Below are 18,092 nucleotides of genomic sequence, written 5' to 3'. Positions count from 1 at the left end.
CATGGGTATGGTGAGGAGACTCACCTCCGTTTGCTGAAACCAAAGCTGCTCTCCTAATAATCCGGAATCTCACGGGTTGGATAATAGTGTTACTAATATTAGATCCTTAACTTAATCAAGAGGGAAAGACCCAAGCCCCAACCCTAATCATGCAGCCCAATTAATCTTTCTTTGAAAATGGGCCCAAAGTCCAAGTCCAAAATCACTAATGGGCCTCTTGGCCCAATAAGGCCCTCCCAAAAGTCCATGACCCAAATCCAAAGATATAGCCCATATTTCATAGAATGCAGTAAGCCCAAATACCAAGTTGAGGCCCAAAAGTCGCCAGCCGCAAAACAGGAACGACCCAATCTGTCTTGCGTACGCTCAGTGTACCTCTTTGGTACGCGCCGTGTACTGGGCTCCCAAAGGCTACGCGTAGCGTACACTGAGTACGCCCGACGTTCGCCCGAGTTAAGCACTTTCCCCATTAATTGCTTAATATCCCATTCTTTTACGTCCAAAAGCTAGATCTGAGTTCTTTAACACGTCCTAAGGCATAAAGTTGCTAACTTTATGTCTTTGCATGTTCCTTATACCTCCAAAACCATCATCAAGACCTTCCCCAGGTCTTTAAGTCATGCTCAAGGTCAAGATTACCACCAAGATCCTATTTTTATGCTTCTAGATGGCTTAAGGACCCCAGATCTGACTTTTTAATCAAAAGGGGATGACCAAGCCAACAAATGAGGTCCAAGGCTCATCAAAGGGACCAACTACAAAAACCCTAGCAAGATCTAAAGAAATAAGAGGAAAGATGCAAGCTTTTTACCACCAAAAGCTCTGAAAGATGATTATGATGCAAGATCCAGAAGCACCCACTTGATCCAAGCTTTCTTCATTAACTCCTCCTCTTGAAATGGGCACTAAAGACCACACATACACACTTATAATGCTCAAGGATGCTCTCTTAAGGTTTCTAGAGGTGTAATAACGTTTAAAGGAAGTGGACGCTCTCTAGGGTTCACTCCAAGGAGCTTAAAGTCGTGTATATAGGCCTCAAGTCTGAGAATTAGGGTTTTGCTTCTCTGGCGCGTACGACCCGCATAGCTCATGGTACGCCCAACGTACCCCCAAACACCTGCGACTAGAAAGGGACGTAGTACGCTAAGTGTACACTTAAGTATGCCCAACGTACTAAAGGACCATTTATGCCAAAAATTTTTATTCAAAGGTTCCAAGACATACCTTTATTTTTCTCGGATGTAACAACTCTCCCCCACTTGAACTAGACTTCGTCCTCGAAGTCTGTGGCTGCGAATAGTTTCGGGTAGTGCTACCGCATTTCCTCCTCTGGCTTCCAAGTCCATTCGGAGCCCCTTCGGTGTTGCCATTTCACCTTTACCAACTTCACCTTCTTCTTCCGTAGACCCTTCATCTTCCGATCTATGATGGCGACTGATCTCTCCACATAGTTCAAGCTTCCATCCACCTGAATGTCATCCAAGGATATAGCCGCAGACTCATCAGCAACACACATTCGAAGCTGAGACACATGGAAGGTGTCGTGAATCTTGCCAAGCTCCTCCGACAGCTCTAGACGGTAAGCCACCTTGCCAACTCAGGTCGTGATCCTGAACGGGCCTTTAAATCGAGGGCCCAACTTGCCCTGCTTCCGAAATCTGATGACCCCTTTCTAGGGAGACACCTTTAGTAATACGAAGTTCCCTACTAGATATTTCGAGTCTGATCGAAGACGATTAGCATAAGTTTTCTGACGACTCTGAGCGACTCGCAATCGCTCCCGCACCTGCTGAATCAATCCAATCGTCTTGAGCACTACTTCCGTGCTCCCCATGACCCGATGTCCAACCTCATCCCAACACACCGGAGTCCTACACCGCTGACCATATAACATTTCGAAAGGGGGCCAATCAATACTGGAATGATACCTATTATTGTACGAAAACTCCGCTAGTGGAAGATACGAATCCCAACTTCCTCCAAAGTCCAACACGCAAGCACGAAGCATATCCTCTAGCGTCTGGATTGTCCTCTCACTCTAGCCATCGGTCTAAGGATGGTATGCCGTGCTGAAATGTAGTCAGGTGCCTAGTTCCTCGTGGAACCTCTTCCAAAACCTACATGTAAATCGGACATCCATATCCGAAACCACTGATATGGGCACCCAGTTCCTAGCCACCACCTCCCGAACATAAATATCTGCCAACTTCTCTGTGGATATGCCCTCAGAAATCGGAATGAAATGGGCACTCTTCATCAATCTATCCATGATAACCCAAATAGCATCCATGCCTCTCACCGTCTTTGGAAGCTTTGTAATGAAATCCATGGTAATCTCCTCCCATTTCCACATAGGAACGTGAAGCGATTGGACCTTCCCATGAGGTCGCTGATGCTCGGCCTTGACCTTCCTGCAGGTCAAGCACCATTCCACGAACCCGACAATCTCCCGATTCATGCAGGGCCACCAATAACTCAGTCTCAAGTCTCTATACATCTTTGTAGCCCCTGGGTGTATAGAGAACTTAGACTTGTGCGCCTCCTCTAACAATCTCTGGCTTACTCCCCCTGACACGGGTACCCACACCCGACCACATTGCGTCAAAAGGCCACGGCTGTCCTTTACAAACAAAGGATATTGCTCCCGAATTCTCTCTATTTTCCAATTTTCCTTCTTTACCCCATCGACTTGAGCCTCCCTGATCATATCAAACAATGACGAAGTCACAGTCATCCTCAAACATAGTCCCTAATCGGGGATCCCGTTGCCTTGCGGCTCAAGGCGTCTGCCACCACGTTGGCCTTCCCCGGATGATATAAAATCTTGCAATCATAATCCTTTAGTACATCTAGCCACCTCCGCTGACGCAAGTTGAGGTTCTACTGGTCCATCAAATACTTCAGACTCTTGTGATCGGTATAGATAGAGAACAACACTCCATACAAATAATGCCTCCATAACCCGAGAGCAAAAACCACTGCTCCCAACTCCAGGTCATGCGTAGGATAATTTGGGTCATGAGGCTTCAACTGTCTCGAGGCGTAGGCAATCACATGCCCCCTTTGCATCAGCACCGCCCCCAAACCCGAGATCGATGCGTCACAATATACCACTAAATCAACCAATCCCTCCGGTAGAACTAAGACCGGAGCCTCACATAACCTCCGCCTCAGGGTCTCAAAGGCTATTTGCTGATCCTCACCCCACTGAAAAGTGACATTTTTCTTGGTTAAGCGGGTCAATGGCACTGCAACCTTGGAAAAGTCCTGGATAAATCTCCGATAATAACCCGTTAGGACCAAGAAACTACGGATTTCTGATGCATTCCTTGGTACTTCCCACCGCATCACCGCCTCTACCTTGGCTGGGTCAACCAAAATTCCCTCTTCATTAATGACATGCGCCGAACTTCCAGCAACCAAAACTCACACTTGGAGAAATTTGCATAAAGTTTCTCCGCCCTCAGAGTCTCTAATACCTCCCTCAGATGCCGCTCATGCTGCTCCTTGGTCTTAGAATAGACCAGGATGTCATCAATAAATACGATCACTAACTGATCCATCATTGGTCTACATACCCGGTTCATGAGATCCATGTACGTTGCGGGGGCATTGGTGAGCCCAAACGGCATCTCCACAAACTCATAATGCCCATATCGGCTCCTAAACGTTGTCTTCGGTATATCCTCATCCTGAATTCTCATCTGGTGATACCCCGACCGAAGATCTATTTTGGAGAACCAAGATGCACCTTGAAGCTAGTCAAACAAATCATCAATCCTAGGTAAAGGGTAACGGTTCTTCACCGTTAGCTTGTTCAGCTCTCTATAATGGATGCACATTCTGTGCGATCCGTCCTTCTTTTTCACAAACAAAATTGGTGCTCCCTACGTAGAGCTACTCGGACGGATGAACCCTCGGTCTAGCAACTCCTGGAGTTTCGTAGATAACTCCTGCATCTCCGGGGGCGCTAATCGTTATGGTGCCTTCGCTATCGGGGCGGCACCCGGCACCAAATCGATGTGGAACTCTACTTGCCTCTCCGGAGGCACTCTTGGTAACTCTTCGGGAAAAACGTCCCGATACTCCTGAACCACCGACATACTATCCATACCTGATACTGTCTCCACCCTTGTATCCGAGACATAAGCCAAAAATCCTGCACAGCCCTGTGGTAGAAACCTCCTAGCCCGTGCCACCGAATAGAGGATCGGTCCTCGCGAGGCCTTTTCCCCATGTATAACTAGCTCTCCCCCACTTGGGGTTCGAACACTGATTGACTGGCACCTGCAATCTATGATGGCCCCGTGAGCTCCTAACCAATCCATGCCAATAATCACCTTCGATCCCCGTAACGGTATCGGGACTAAATCGACGCGGTACCTCTCGTCATGCATATTCAGAACACAGTCTCGATACACCCTTGTAGCACTCACGGTGCGGTCGTCTGCAATTTCCACATCAAGCGGGGAATCCAAAGTCCCCGACGTATCCCAGAATTTCTTGCTAAGCGCAAGAGACACAAATAATCGGGTAGCTCCCGAGTCGAACAAAACGTGGACCGACATACCATTGACCAAAAAGGTCCCTATATCACTAGAATACACAACAAAATAAGCATAACAAAATGAACATGGAGAGAGAAATAAACACGTACCAGTCACAACATCCGGTGGTGCCCGAGCCTCCTCGGTAGTCAGCTGAAAAGCACGACTCTTAGCCGATGGGGCGTCCGCCTTGGCAGATCGGACATCAGTGATCCTCAAAGTAGTGGGCGCATGAACCGCTACCGCTCCTCCTCCTCCCTGCATCCTAGGGAAATCGGCCCGCTTGTGGCCGGTCTGGTTGCAGTGGAAACATATCAGGCCCTTCCTTGGGAAATCCTTGCTCACGTGGCCCGGCTGACCACAGGTATAACATGTCGTGCCTTGTCCCTTACATATCCCTCCATGTGACCTCCCACATGTGGCACACCGGCCCCGGCCCTGCTGGCCCCGACTAGACGAATCCGAGGTCTTAGGCTTTTTAGCCTGTCCTTTTGCTGCCTTGGCCTGCTCTGGCTTCTGCTTCGTTCGGAAGACCAACTTCATCTCCCTCTCGCGGGCCCTATCCACCATCTCATTTAGGGTCTAGCACCTCGTGAAACTAACAAACTCCTGAATGTCATCTCTCAGTATGGAATGATATCGGGTCCGCCTCATAGCCTTGTCAGTAGCATACTGTGGTATCAGTAGAGCCCGCTCCCGAAACTTGGCGGTAATCTCCGCCACCGTCTCGGTGGTCTGCTGCAAATCATGGAACTCCCGTACCAGCCTCTGTACCTCAACAAGTGGTGCAAACTCCTGATCAAAACGACATACGAACTCGGCCCATGACATCTCGGCCACTCCGGCCGGCCCCAGTTGGCAAGTAACCTCGCCCTACCAATCTCGGGCCCTATCTCTCAGCATACATGAAGCAAACCCCACCTTTGCTGCATCCGGGCAAGAACTCGTACGCTGGGCATTCTCAATATCTGCTATCTAGCACAGACTGACAATGGGGTCCCTGGCCCCGATAAACTTCGGCGCTCCACACACCTTGAACTCTCGAAATGAGGGAGTTCGGGCTCCAACCTGGCCTGCTGTAACCTCAGCCCTGAATGATCTGAGACTCTCCTCCGTAAGATCCATGATACCCTCCTTGACCGTCCCGAAGAGGATCTGGGTCGCGTCAAGTATGCCCTTGCTAACCTCGGTTGCAATAAGCTCTCGCAGCCTCTCATCAATAGCATCAGTAGTGTCTCCTGATCCCGCCCCGGATCCAGATCCCGGTCCTGATCCCCCTGCTCCAAATCGAGTCACCACCATGCTGAACTGAAAAGCCAGAAAACATAATGATCAGGATGCCTATAACAAGAACCCTCCCAACCGGTTCTCCTCCTTAGAGTTCTCAGGTACAACATGAGTTTGGGTACAGGTCCTGTGCTTCCAGTAGTACGGGCCCAATACTACCTTCCACACCTACCCGTACCTTTCCCCCGATGTCCCACCTGCTAACTCCAACTCACACCGTCCCTCACACCTCATGCAAAAAAAGAATCAAGCCCTAGACTGCCCTAGCAGTTGTTCTACTAATACCAATTCATCATAACAGGTTGCCTTTATGCATGCAAATTGTACAAAGGATCAAATAGAATTTCGAATAAATATTCTACCCTAAGACCACATCCAAACAAGGAAAAGAAATTAAGGCCAAATCAATCATTCTGAGTCTATAAGCTCCTAGTCGTATACAAATTTAAAAGCATAGACATAACAAGTTCCACATATTCACATAACTCTAAAATAGCGTAACATGGCCATCATACAAGGGAATCACTTACTTAGCTCGGCTGATCACGCGTGTTGCACTCTTATCTTTTATTTTCTCAAAATAAGTTTTATTATTATTATTATTATTATTATTATTATTATTATTATTATTATTATTATTATTATTATTATTATTATTATTATTGAAAACAATTTTTACCATTTCCTTAGTTTGAGACCCGACACACCCGAGAGTGTGCCCGAATCCCTCAAACCAAGGCTCTGATACCAACTTGTAACAACCCGAATTTTCGACAATATTTTTTTTCATTTTTAATTAATAAAAATACTATCATTAACCATAAATTTCATCACAATTGTTTTCAAATCCACCTTTATTACATTTTGTTTAAAACATCAGAGTGTCCCCAAACGTAGTAATAAAAGAGAGATAGAGTGCACGCCGCGCCATCACGCCTTGCCCTTGCCCTTAGGCTCGAATTTACCTGAAACACATCCACAAAAGGTAAGCTTCAAAGCTTAGTGAGTTCCCCATGGCACACCCACACATAAGCACAAAGTATCTCATACATGCTAATCGGCCATACAAACATATAAACCATGCAAACATACACATAGGGAATCCCTGAAAACCCTCCAGGGTCTTACTCTGGGTGCCATCGGAACCCCCTCATGGTCTTAGCCCAATGCCTCGGGGACCCCCGAGGTCTTCGACCTAGGACACCAAGGAAACCCTACCAGGTCTTATACCTAAGTGCCCCGGGAACCCCCCCGAGGTCTTCCATACCAACATGATCACAAAACACATAGTTTCACAGAATGGCTAACACGTAACACATCTCATATAATGGGTCGGCCTTGGTGCCTTAGACCCATGGGTATGGTGAGGAGACTCACCTCCGTTTGCCGAAACCAAAGATGCTCTCCTAATAATCTAGAATCTCGCGGGCTGGATAATTGTATTAAATAATATTAGATCCATAAATTAATCAAGAGGGAATGAGCCAAGACCCAACCATAATCATGTGGCCCAATTAATCTTTCTTTGAAAATGGGCCCAAAGTCCAAGTCCGAAATCACTAATGGGCCTCTTGGCCCAGTAAGGCTCTTCCAAAAGTCCATGACCCAAATCCAAAGATATAGCCCATATTTCACAGAATGCAGTCAGCCCAAATACCAAGTTGAGGCCCAAAAGTCGCCAGCCCCAAAACAGGAACGACCCAATCTGTCTTCCGTACGCTCAGCGTACCTCTTTGGTACGCGCTGCGTACTGGGCTCCCAAAAGTCCATGCATTAGGTTTTTAGATTTGTTGCACACTACGACTATCCCCCGATATATGTAAGTCACTTCTCGGACATATATAGTTGATTCGGCTATATCCATCCCAGACTTGACCACATATCCCAAGGCATACTCGTAATGCACAACTCCTCCTTTTATTTTATGTTCTTTCTAGTTATGACACTACTCGAGCATGTATGCATGCACTTATACTTTTACCAAGAGACTGTTTATTTTCTAAAAGTATAGTCATTTGAAAGTGTTTAACCAGAGACTTTTAGTCCCAAATTCGTTTATAGTTTGTATATATTATGTGGTTCAATATACTTAGTTCACTATAAACATTGCTCTGATACCAATCTATCACACCCCCAAACCAAGGATGACGGAAACGTCCGGGGGTGGAGGACTTTATGTGTAGTATCGTAACAATGAGTATAATAGTGCTCAAAGTACAAACAACCAACATAAATATAATTGAAAAACTTACATCATAGTATAGGTTTACATGTTTCTAAATTAGTTACATTATGTTGACAAAAATACAATGTTTGACGCCTTAGCGTTCCATCCTCAAAAGCTGATGTTTACCTGTTTTACGGATTCCCTGAGAATACAAGTAGTTTTGAAAAAGTGTCAACAATTAAGTTGGTGAGTTCATAAGATTTTAGAATGAAACGTTGAAATCCTTTCTTGTAAAATTAGTGTTTGTTCCAGAAAATCCAATATTTTCTCTCTAAAATGTATGGTAGTCTAAAATGCCAAGACTAATAGTATGCTAGTATTTTTCCATTTAAAATTTAAATCATGCAAGTTTAAATCAGCATAAACTTGCTAGTTAAAATGGAAATCCCATAAATCTTATGTTTGTTAATACCCCATGTGATTTATTATAACCATACTATGACTTAGTTGGCCTTATACACAACGTTCTTCAGGCGTCGGAAAGTTAATGACATTTGTCACCCCAGACCTACTGGTCTAGTTGTTGCATGCAGCTAAGGTGTGGGTTTGTCATACCCAGTATAGATCTATACACAACTATCACGTTCTCCCTACAAGAGATTCTGGTTTTAATTAAAGGACTTTTGTTGCGCTAGTTGGAAGTAACGTGAAGCGAATGTGTCACAAATTTATTCTTTAACAAATTTACGTAATGTGATAATGAAAACCCCTTTTTGTAGAAATGCATTCTTTTGTATTGTATATGTAACATAAACCATACCTATTATAGTTTAACCAAATGTTTGTAATGTGTAGTATTCACTTTCTATGTAAGTAGAATGTATACAGCAAAACGACTCTATGTTTTCCATGCTTCATAATGCATTAATTGTAATGATAAAGAATTCTTACAATTTAGTGAACATTTTTCTGTAACATAAATGTATCCAAACAGAAAACTCATGCAAAATACGAAGATATCAAGGTTTTACACTTTGCTTAAGAAGTTACAAAGTGTTAATAAAGTTGAAATCTATGAACTTGTTTTTACCATTTCTGCACTGATTTAGAAAAATCACAGAAAATTCATACGAGATCGAAAACTAGATCCGTAAATTCTGAGAGTTTATAAAATATGTCTAGTTTGTTCAAAAATTTTATTATGATTTTTAGAAGTCCTTAACTGGTGTGAAAATGTTCATATTCACGGACTAGTCCAAATTCATAGCTACAGTGATAGACAGTTTTGTAAAAATCACCATAAATTGTAGAAAAATCATATGGTCATGTGCAAGTAGTCATTTTAAAGGTATAAACCTGAACTATTTGAAACTAATACATTTTTAAAAACTAAAAAGTTTAAGATGTTCAAAACAGTTCGTGAATGAACATTAAGTTTTCTGTTGAAAGCTGTTGTTTGAGTTTAGTTATGTTGTTGGTGTTTTAACTTGTATCCTCCCCCTAAAACTTGAAGAAAGCATGAAAATGTGGGGGTATGAACTCACCTTTTGTGATTTCATTGGATGGATGTTGAAGAACGAAAGTGTTCAACTCAAGAACACTTAGAAGATTGCTTGAAGATTCGAAGTTCTAACACAAATATGATGAAGTTTGTGTAAGAAATATATGATTGGAGTAGAAAGAGGTGGAATAATCATATGAAGGATGATCTTAATTACCAAAAGTAGATGAAGAACTTGAAAATCATCCTTGAAATCTCGAAATCTTAGAGAGAGAAGTGAGAGAGAATGGAGTTTGTTCTTTGGTGGAGAAGGAGTGAAATGGGAAGAGATATGAGGATTTTCAGTTTTTGTTCAAGAGAAAGGCTGGAATAATGGTGGGAAAAAGGACAATGATTGAATAGGTATGGGGGAATAGCGGCTGGGTATGGCCCTAGAGTGAGTGTGGGAGGTTGCTTGTGTTTTTGTACTATGGATAAGTCAACACTCCACCTAAATAACTTACACACCATATTTTATTCTTAAATAAAGATTTCCATAAAAATATGTTTAGATTATGGAAATATGAGGTCTTATATGTTAAAATATAAGTTTGGGTGAAAATCTCGCGTTAAAATCACGAAAAACGGGCTTAAAACGCGAAAATGGTCAAAAACCGGGAAAAGCAAGCGAATCAGCGAAGATCCGGACGAAGGACCGAAGTTCGGTCCTTTAAACTTAGAACCGAGAGAAGGGTTCAGTTGTGAGGTGAGAACCGAGAGAGAGGTTCGGTCGGATAGATTCGCAGGCGAGGAACTGAACGCAGAAGTAGGGAGGCGAAGGCGAAGGTTCGGTTTGAAAAGGGGGGTCTCGGTTCGCTCGATTCGGTTTCGGCTTATGTGAGGTTAGGCTCTGACAATGCTCGGTTCTGACAGGCTCGGTTCCAAAGGTTTCGGCTCCTTAGGGGGTTTCGACTCCTTAGGGAGGTTCGGTTCCTTGGGGTCTCGCCTCTTTGGAAGGTTCGGTCCTAAGAGGGTTCGGCTCTAAGAGGCTGTTTTTCGCGTTAACTCTCCGTTTTGCATAGTTTTTGGCTAAGTTAAGGGTCGGGATGACTCAGATGACTATAAAAAGTTAAGAGAGATTTTGAAAGAGATTTGGGAGAGATTTCACATACATGGAGAGATTTGGGAGAGGTTTCACATACCTAGAGAGATTTGGGAGAGATTTCACATACTTAGAGAGATTTGGGAGAGATTTCACATACATGGAGAGATTTGGGAGAGGTTTCACATACATGGAGAGATTTGGGATAGATTTCACATACATGGAGAGATTTGGGAGAGAGAGATAGACATGGAGAGATTGAGAGAGACTTTGTTTGTGACCTTTTTGGGTGTTTAGCTTTGCAACGCAAGGTTCGTACACCCCGTTAAGCTTCGTTATGATAGTTAGATTCCCCCGAAGGGTATAGAATAATGTTTTACCGAATAGTTTCATCACTTACCCGTATTAGGGTTTCGAATTTCTGAACAAATAAACTTTCCAAGTGATGACTTCTTATTATAATAGTGAGTTGTACAATAGTAACATAGTGTAAAACCTAGTATACAAGGGTTAGATGAGTTGACCGGTTGACTTTGGTTGAATTTGACTTGATCGGAAATTGACAGTTGTCACATCCCCCCCCCCCCCCCTATTAGAAGGAATTTCGTCCCGAAATTAGCGTTTTGCCTGGGACTTCAAGGAATTAGGAAGAGATGTCGGTATTTTTGTTTCATTTAATCATCACGTTCCCAAGTGAATTCGGGTCCTCGTTTAGTGTTCCAACGGACCTTCACGATAGGAATACGACTTTGCTTTGTTCTTTTGATCTATGATCCATGATTTCAACCAGTTCTTCCTCGAAGTGGAGATTCTCGTTAACTTCGATTTCCTAGAGTGGTATTATGAGGGTCTCGTCGGATAGGCACTTCTTTAAGTTTGATACGTGGAAGGTAAGGTGTACATCATTAAGTTCCTGTGGTAGTCGGAGTTTGTACACCACGGGACCAATCCTGGAAAGGATTTCAAACGGCCCGATGTACCTAGGGTTTAGCTTCCCATGTTTACAAAAACATATCATACCTTTACAAGGAGAGACCTTCAATAGCACATGGTCTCTAACCCGGAACTCCAATGGTTTGCGTGATTTATTGGCGTAACTCTTTTGTCGGTCATGAGATGCTTTCAGTCTTTATCGTATTTGAATGATGTTTTCTGTGGTTTCCCTTATGATTTCAGGACTAGTGAGGGCACTATTTGGTACTTGTCCCTTGGCTAGCTGAGTGTCCCCCACTTCGGTCCAACACATGGGTGATCTACATTTACGACCATATAGAGCTTTGAACGGAGCAACCTTGATGCTGGTATGATAGCTGTTATTGTAAGAGAATTCAATGAGTGGTAAATGAGTATCCCATGCTTTACCAAAATCTATTACACAAGCTCTCAGCATGTCTTCAAGTGTCTGAATGGTTCTTTCGCTCTGTCCATCGGTCTACGGGTGATAGGCTGTACTCATGTGCAGCCTAGTCACTAGAGATTTTTGTAAAGACTGCCAAAATCGTGAAGTGAATCTACTATCTCTGTCAGAGATAATGGATATTGGCACCCCATGCAATCGTACAATCTCTTTAATGTAGGTCTTGGTTAGTTTCTCCATCTTGTCAGTCTCCTTGATCGGCAGAAAGTGCGCGGATTTGGTTAGCCTGTCAACGATTACCCAAATGGTATCCTAAAGTGACAAAGAAGATGGTTTGGTATGCGGAATTAAAGCTTGCACAATTGAACATGGTGATTTGGGTGTTTAAGAGATGTATTGATTGTATATGGTGTTACAAAAAGGATCTAGATCTAGACTACATAAATAACACACACTTACACACTCACTTTTACATCTCTCAAGCACACCTCTACAAGTGGTATGAACCCACTATTTATAGAGGTGTTTACATGTCTCTCTCTCTCACTCTAACAATCAAATGGGTCTAAAGGCTAAAGCACCACATGCAAGTGGGTTTTACAAAAGTCAAACATTTACAAAGTCATGAATGAATAACTTTGCACCCCAACATTCTCCCCCTCAAAGTTAGGAATGAATGACCCACTTCAAATCTTCCAAAATCAAGCACTACGCGGTTCGAGCCTCAAAGGTGACACATGTCGAAACGAACTTCAATCTACAACTCTTCCATGATTCTTCAATTTGGGCTCTAGGATGTGAGACCATACAAACCAAGCAGCAATGAATGATCAAGAGTATTCCAAACTCCAAATAATCACCCAAAAGTTGCGCATAAAAACACACCCCAAAAATCTTCAATAATTCCAAACCCATTTCGAATACATCACTTCCGAACTTCCAATTGCATCATCTCGTAATCTTTAAAACTTCAAGATCACTTCGGTCTTCAAATCCGCGTAATATGAAAAATTCAAGTTCGAATTTCCATATTAAACTTCTCCCCCTTTTTATAATCGAAATTTGATTATAAAACTCCAAAGGAAAAAGAACATGCTCTATTCGGAATTTTTCGTATCAAAACTCCCCCTTAACATGTGGCATAAACATTGTGCTTCAAGCCGGAAAATCCAAAAAATATTGAATTTTTAGCTTCGTTCACGGATCGCCTTTGACAAAATTTCTCAAAAATGGGTAGAAATTGTCAATGTCAAAATTCTGCAGTGACCCGTTGCACCAAAAACAGCCAAATATGCGAAACACACTCCCATTTGCGAAACTGGGTAGAATGTGTAAATTCGCACAAATTGCATGGACCAGATTTGAAAATATTCCAATTTCTCAAAATTTTTACCCCAAATGCGAAACTGGGTAAAATTTGCCATCTTGCGAAGACTGCAAGGATGCAAAATGGAAATTATGCATTTTTGTCATTTTATAACCCTATTTGCGAAGTTGGACCAATTTTGCCATGTTTTTGAAATTTCAGGGACTAATTTCGAAACTTGTGTGTTTTCTTCCCCAATTCATTAACCAGTCAAATTCTTTGCATACAATGAAACATGAATGCGAATCATGGATGAGATGACTTCGCATTTTGACTCCAAAATTGAACAAAACACAGTCTGATATGCGAACCCAATTTTTGATCTGTGTAACCAAATGCGAACTGAATTAACAATTTCCATTGCGAAGCCTTTAAAATTAACCATTTTGAAATCCCAAATGCGAACTCCATTCACACAAATGCGAACCTGATTTTGATTCACACAAATGCGAATCCAGTTTGAACATCAACCACCAAATTGTCTTGCCAAATGCGAACTAATATCACCCTTAATCACCTTCGCATCCTCCTTCATATGATTCCTTTTAATCAAAATCACCAACCCAAAATCAAATAACAGATCCTTCAATCAAAATCGATATCAACCAATTAAGATCGGCCTATCCCAGACTTCAAAACATCGATTCTTTTATGAAGCCTTCATCAATTCATCAAATCGAATATAAACTTTTGAAGTCTTCTGTTATCGTTCAAATCGAGTTCGATTCCAATAAATCAAACTTTGACTTCAAATCCCAGATTCCAAAATATACTTTCAGATTGCAAATAAGAAACATCATACATACTCGAAATCACCTTCAATCATACAAAACGAAATCAAAATCAACGAAGTATCATCAAACATATTGGATGTTAATCAAATGCGTTCAATCCCAATACTCCATAGAAATCAAAATCAAGATACTTTGGATTTAGACTCAAAATTTGAAGTCGACTCAAACAAGAACCATTCAATTCAAACATATCATTCAATCAAAGATTTAGAATCCAATAATCAATCGACTTAACCAAAGTCGATTCCCGATGTGAACAATAATAGATCAATTCGACCCCAAACTGTAATCAAATCCGATTTTGTGATCAAATCTAAGTTCATCGTCCGGTAATCAAACGATATCCAGTTTCAATTTTGATTTTATGAGAGATTTTAACATTGATGATATTAAATGAGAAGATAACGTTGATAGAAGAAAGAATTGAATAAGAATCAGTAACAGTACTTGATTCACGAATTTGGGCTAAGATGAAATATCCATATGTGTGAATTGGGCTTAAATTTTCTTGGATATTGAATTAAAATGAGTTTTGATCTCAAGGAAATAAACAGTATCAAAATACTTTTGAATTGGGCTTGGAAAGGATTAAATGAACAGTGACCATTCGAAACATTTGAATATGAATCAAATAAAATGAGTTAAAATTGTTGATTGGATTCTTGAATTTAATCTGATGAACAATATCTGATTCAAATGAGCAAATAAGAAATTAGATCGGACTTTGATAAAAAAAATTATCGGATCATATCAAATGGGTTTTTCAAAGAAAATTTGATCCAACGAGTCAAACGATCATGAATCAAGAACACAATGCACGAATTCAATGAAAATAAGAGAGATCATAGAGAGAGACTCACCAAAATTATTCAAATTGCGACAAATGTTGCCAAACCGGGAATCGTTCTTCAAAAATCACCTTGATCTTGAAGACCCGCTCTGATACCAATTGAAGTGACAAAGAACATGGTTTGGTATGCGGAATTAAAGCTTGCACAATTGAACATGGTGATTTGGGTGTTTAAGAGATGCATTGATTGTATATGGTGTTACAAAAAGAATCTAGATCTAGACTACATAAATAACACACACTTACACACTCACTTTTACATCTCTCAAGCACACCTCTACAAGTGGTATGAACCCACTATTTATAGAGGTGTTTACATGTCTCTCTCTCTCACTCTAACAATCAAATGGGTCTAAAGGCTAAAGCACCACATGCAAGTGGGTTTTACAAAAGTCAAACATTTACAAAGTCATGAATGAATAACTTTGCACCCCAACATATCCAATCCACTCATCGTCTTGGGTGACTTGGTTATGAAGTCCATAGTTATCCATTCCCACTTCCATTCGGGGACTTCTGGCTGTTGCAGTAAGCATGACGGTTTTTGGCATTCTACTTTCACCTTGGCGCAAGTCAAGCACTTTCCCACGTAAGTAGCAATCTCCGCTTTCATGTTCGGCCACCAGTGTAACTTCTTAAGATCCAGGTACATCTTATCTGAACCTGGATGGACGGAGTATCGAGTTTTGTGTGCTTCATTCATGATGATGTCTCATAAACCACCGAACTTCGGTGTCGAAATTCGGTTCATGAGGTAACGAGCTTCGTCATCTTTTACTTCTAGATTTTTATCCATTCCTCTTAATATGTCACCCATCACATTTTCCGATTTCAAGGCCTCCAGCTGAGCCTCCTTGATTTGTGTGGACAGGTGTGAATGGATTGTCATCGTTAATGACTTTACTTGTCGACCTAAATATTCCTTCCTGCTCAGGGCATCGGTCACCACATTGGCCTTGACCGGATGATAGCGAATCTCATACTTGTAGTCGTTCAGTAATTCTACCCATCGTCTCTGTCTCATGTTGAGATATTTTTGATTGAGGATATGTTGGAGGCTCTTATGATTAGTGTATATAGTGCACCTTGTGCCATAGAGGTAGTGTCTCCAGATCTTTATGGCAAACACTACTGCTCCTAACTCGATATCGTGAGTAGTGTAGTTAACTTCATGCGTTTGAAGTTGTCTTGAGGCATAGGTGATGACCTTTCCCCTTTGCATGAGCACACATCCAAGGCCTTGATTTGAAGCATCGCAATAGACCACAGAATCTTCAATCCCTTCTGGAAGATACAAGATTGGTGCGCTAAACAAGGCTTGCTTCAGTGTTTGGAAGGCAGTTTCTTGTTTAGTTTCCCAACTAAGCACCACACCCTTCTGAGTCAGGGTGGTGAGTGGTTTTGCGATCTTGGAGAAGTTGTGGATGAATCTCCGATAACATCCCGCTAGCCCTAGGAATTGTCGGATTTCCGTTGGTGTTGTTGGTGTAGCCCAATTTTCGATCGCTTTGATTTTTGAGGGATCCACATGTATCCCTTTCTCGCTAACCACATGGCCAAGAAATCCCACTTTCCGGAGACAAAATTCGCACTTTAAAAGTTTAACATAAAGCTTCTCAGTTCTTAGAGTCTCCAATAGTAGTCGCAGATGTTGGCTGTGCTCTTCTTTGCTTCGCGAATAGAACAAGATATCGTCGATGAATACAATTACGAATTTGTCTAATAAGGGTCGACACGCTATGTTCATCAGATCCATGAACACCACAGGTGCGTTTGTTAGTCCGAAGGGCATCACCACAAATTCGTAATGGCCATAGCGCATTTTGATAGATGTCTTGGGAATATCATCCTCTTGAACTCGCAGTTGATGATAACCCGACCACTAGTCTATTTTTGAAAAGCAACTCGCTCCTTGTATTTGGTCGAAGAGGTCGTCGATTCGGTGTAGGGGATATGGATTATTCATGGTGAGTTTGTTTAGTTCCCGATAGTCGATGCACATGCGAAAGGATCCATCCTTCTTCTTCACAAAGAGGACTGGCGCTCCCCTAGGTGAAAAGCTTGGTCTGATAAATCCTTTGCTCAATAGCTCATTCAGTTGACTGGACAGTTCTTGCATTTCTGCCGGCACGAGACGGTATGGAGCTTTGGCTACTGGGGTAGCTCCTGGGACCAAATCGATTCAGAATTCGACTTGTCGTGCAAGTGGTACACCTGGAAGGTCTTCTGGGAACACGTCGGGAAAGTTACAGACCTCCGGGATGTCTTTAATGTCATTCGTTTCTTGTTTCTTATCTACCATGTGCGCTAAAAAGGCGTGGTACTCCTTTCGGAGATACTTTTGAGCCTTGGCGCAAGAAATGATTTGTAGGTTAGCACTGGGTTTATCACCGTAGATGAGAAGGGTTTCGCCATTTGGCAGATTAAGGCGAACGACCCTTTCGTAACATAGAATGTTGGCACGGTTAGAACTTAACCAATCCATACCAATGATGATGTCGAAACTTTTTATTTTGACCGGCATTAGGTCGATTTTGAACGAATGGTTGTCTAGAGCGAGAGTACACCCTGAGTATATATCACTAGTGCGTTCTGCTTTCCCGTTTGCCATTTCTATGATGTATGATTCTTTTAGTGCTTGTGGATTTTGTTTAAGTAAATGTTTGTATTGGTGGCTCATGAAAATCCTCTCTGCCCCACTATCGAAAAGTACACATGCATATGAGTTATTGAGGAGGAACGCACCAGTAACCACTGTGGGATCCTGGACTGCTTACCCGTGTCCTATAGCTAGGACTCTTCCTATACCTCCAGCATTGGCGTTTCGTGCCTTTGGGCGGTCTCGTTTGAAGTGCCCCGTTTCCCCACAGCCGTAGCAGGATCGACCCACTCCGGTGCTGGGGACTTGAGTAATGGGTTGGGCTGGTGCTCTACATAATCGAGTAGTATGTCCCTTCCTGTTGCAGTTGCTGCAATGCATTTCTCGACAAGCACCTGTATGGTGGAAGTTGCACCTATAGCATTTGGGAAGGGTTCCAGCATATTGCTTTGGTGGTGTTGGAGTGGTAGGAGTAGTGGCAGCACGAACATCAATTGTCTGCTGTTTCTTGGCGGAGTCTGGTCCCGACTGTTTCTTTTT

This window comes from Lactuca sativa, chromosome 5 (genome assembly GCF_002870075.4).
Source record: "Lactuca sativa cultivar Salinas chromosome 5, Lsat_Salinas_v11, whole genome shotgun sequence".
NCBI lineage: Eukaryota > Viridiplantae > Streptophyta > Magnoliopsida > Asterales > Asteraceae > Lactuca > Lactuca sativa.
Note: the sequence above shows the minus strand (reverse complement) of the source record.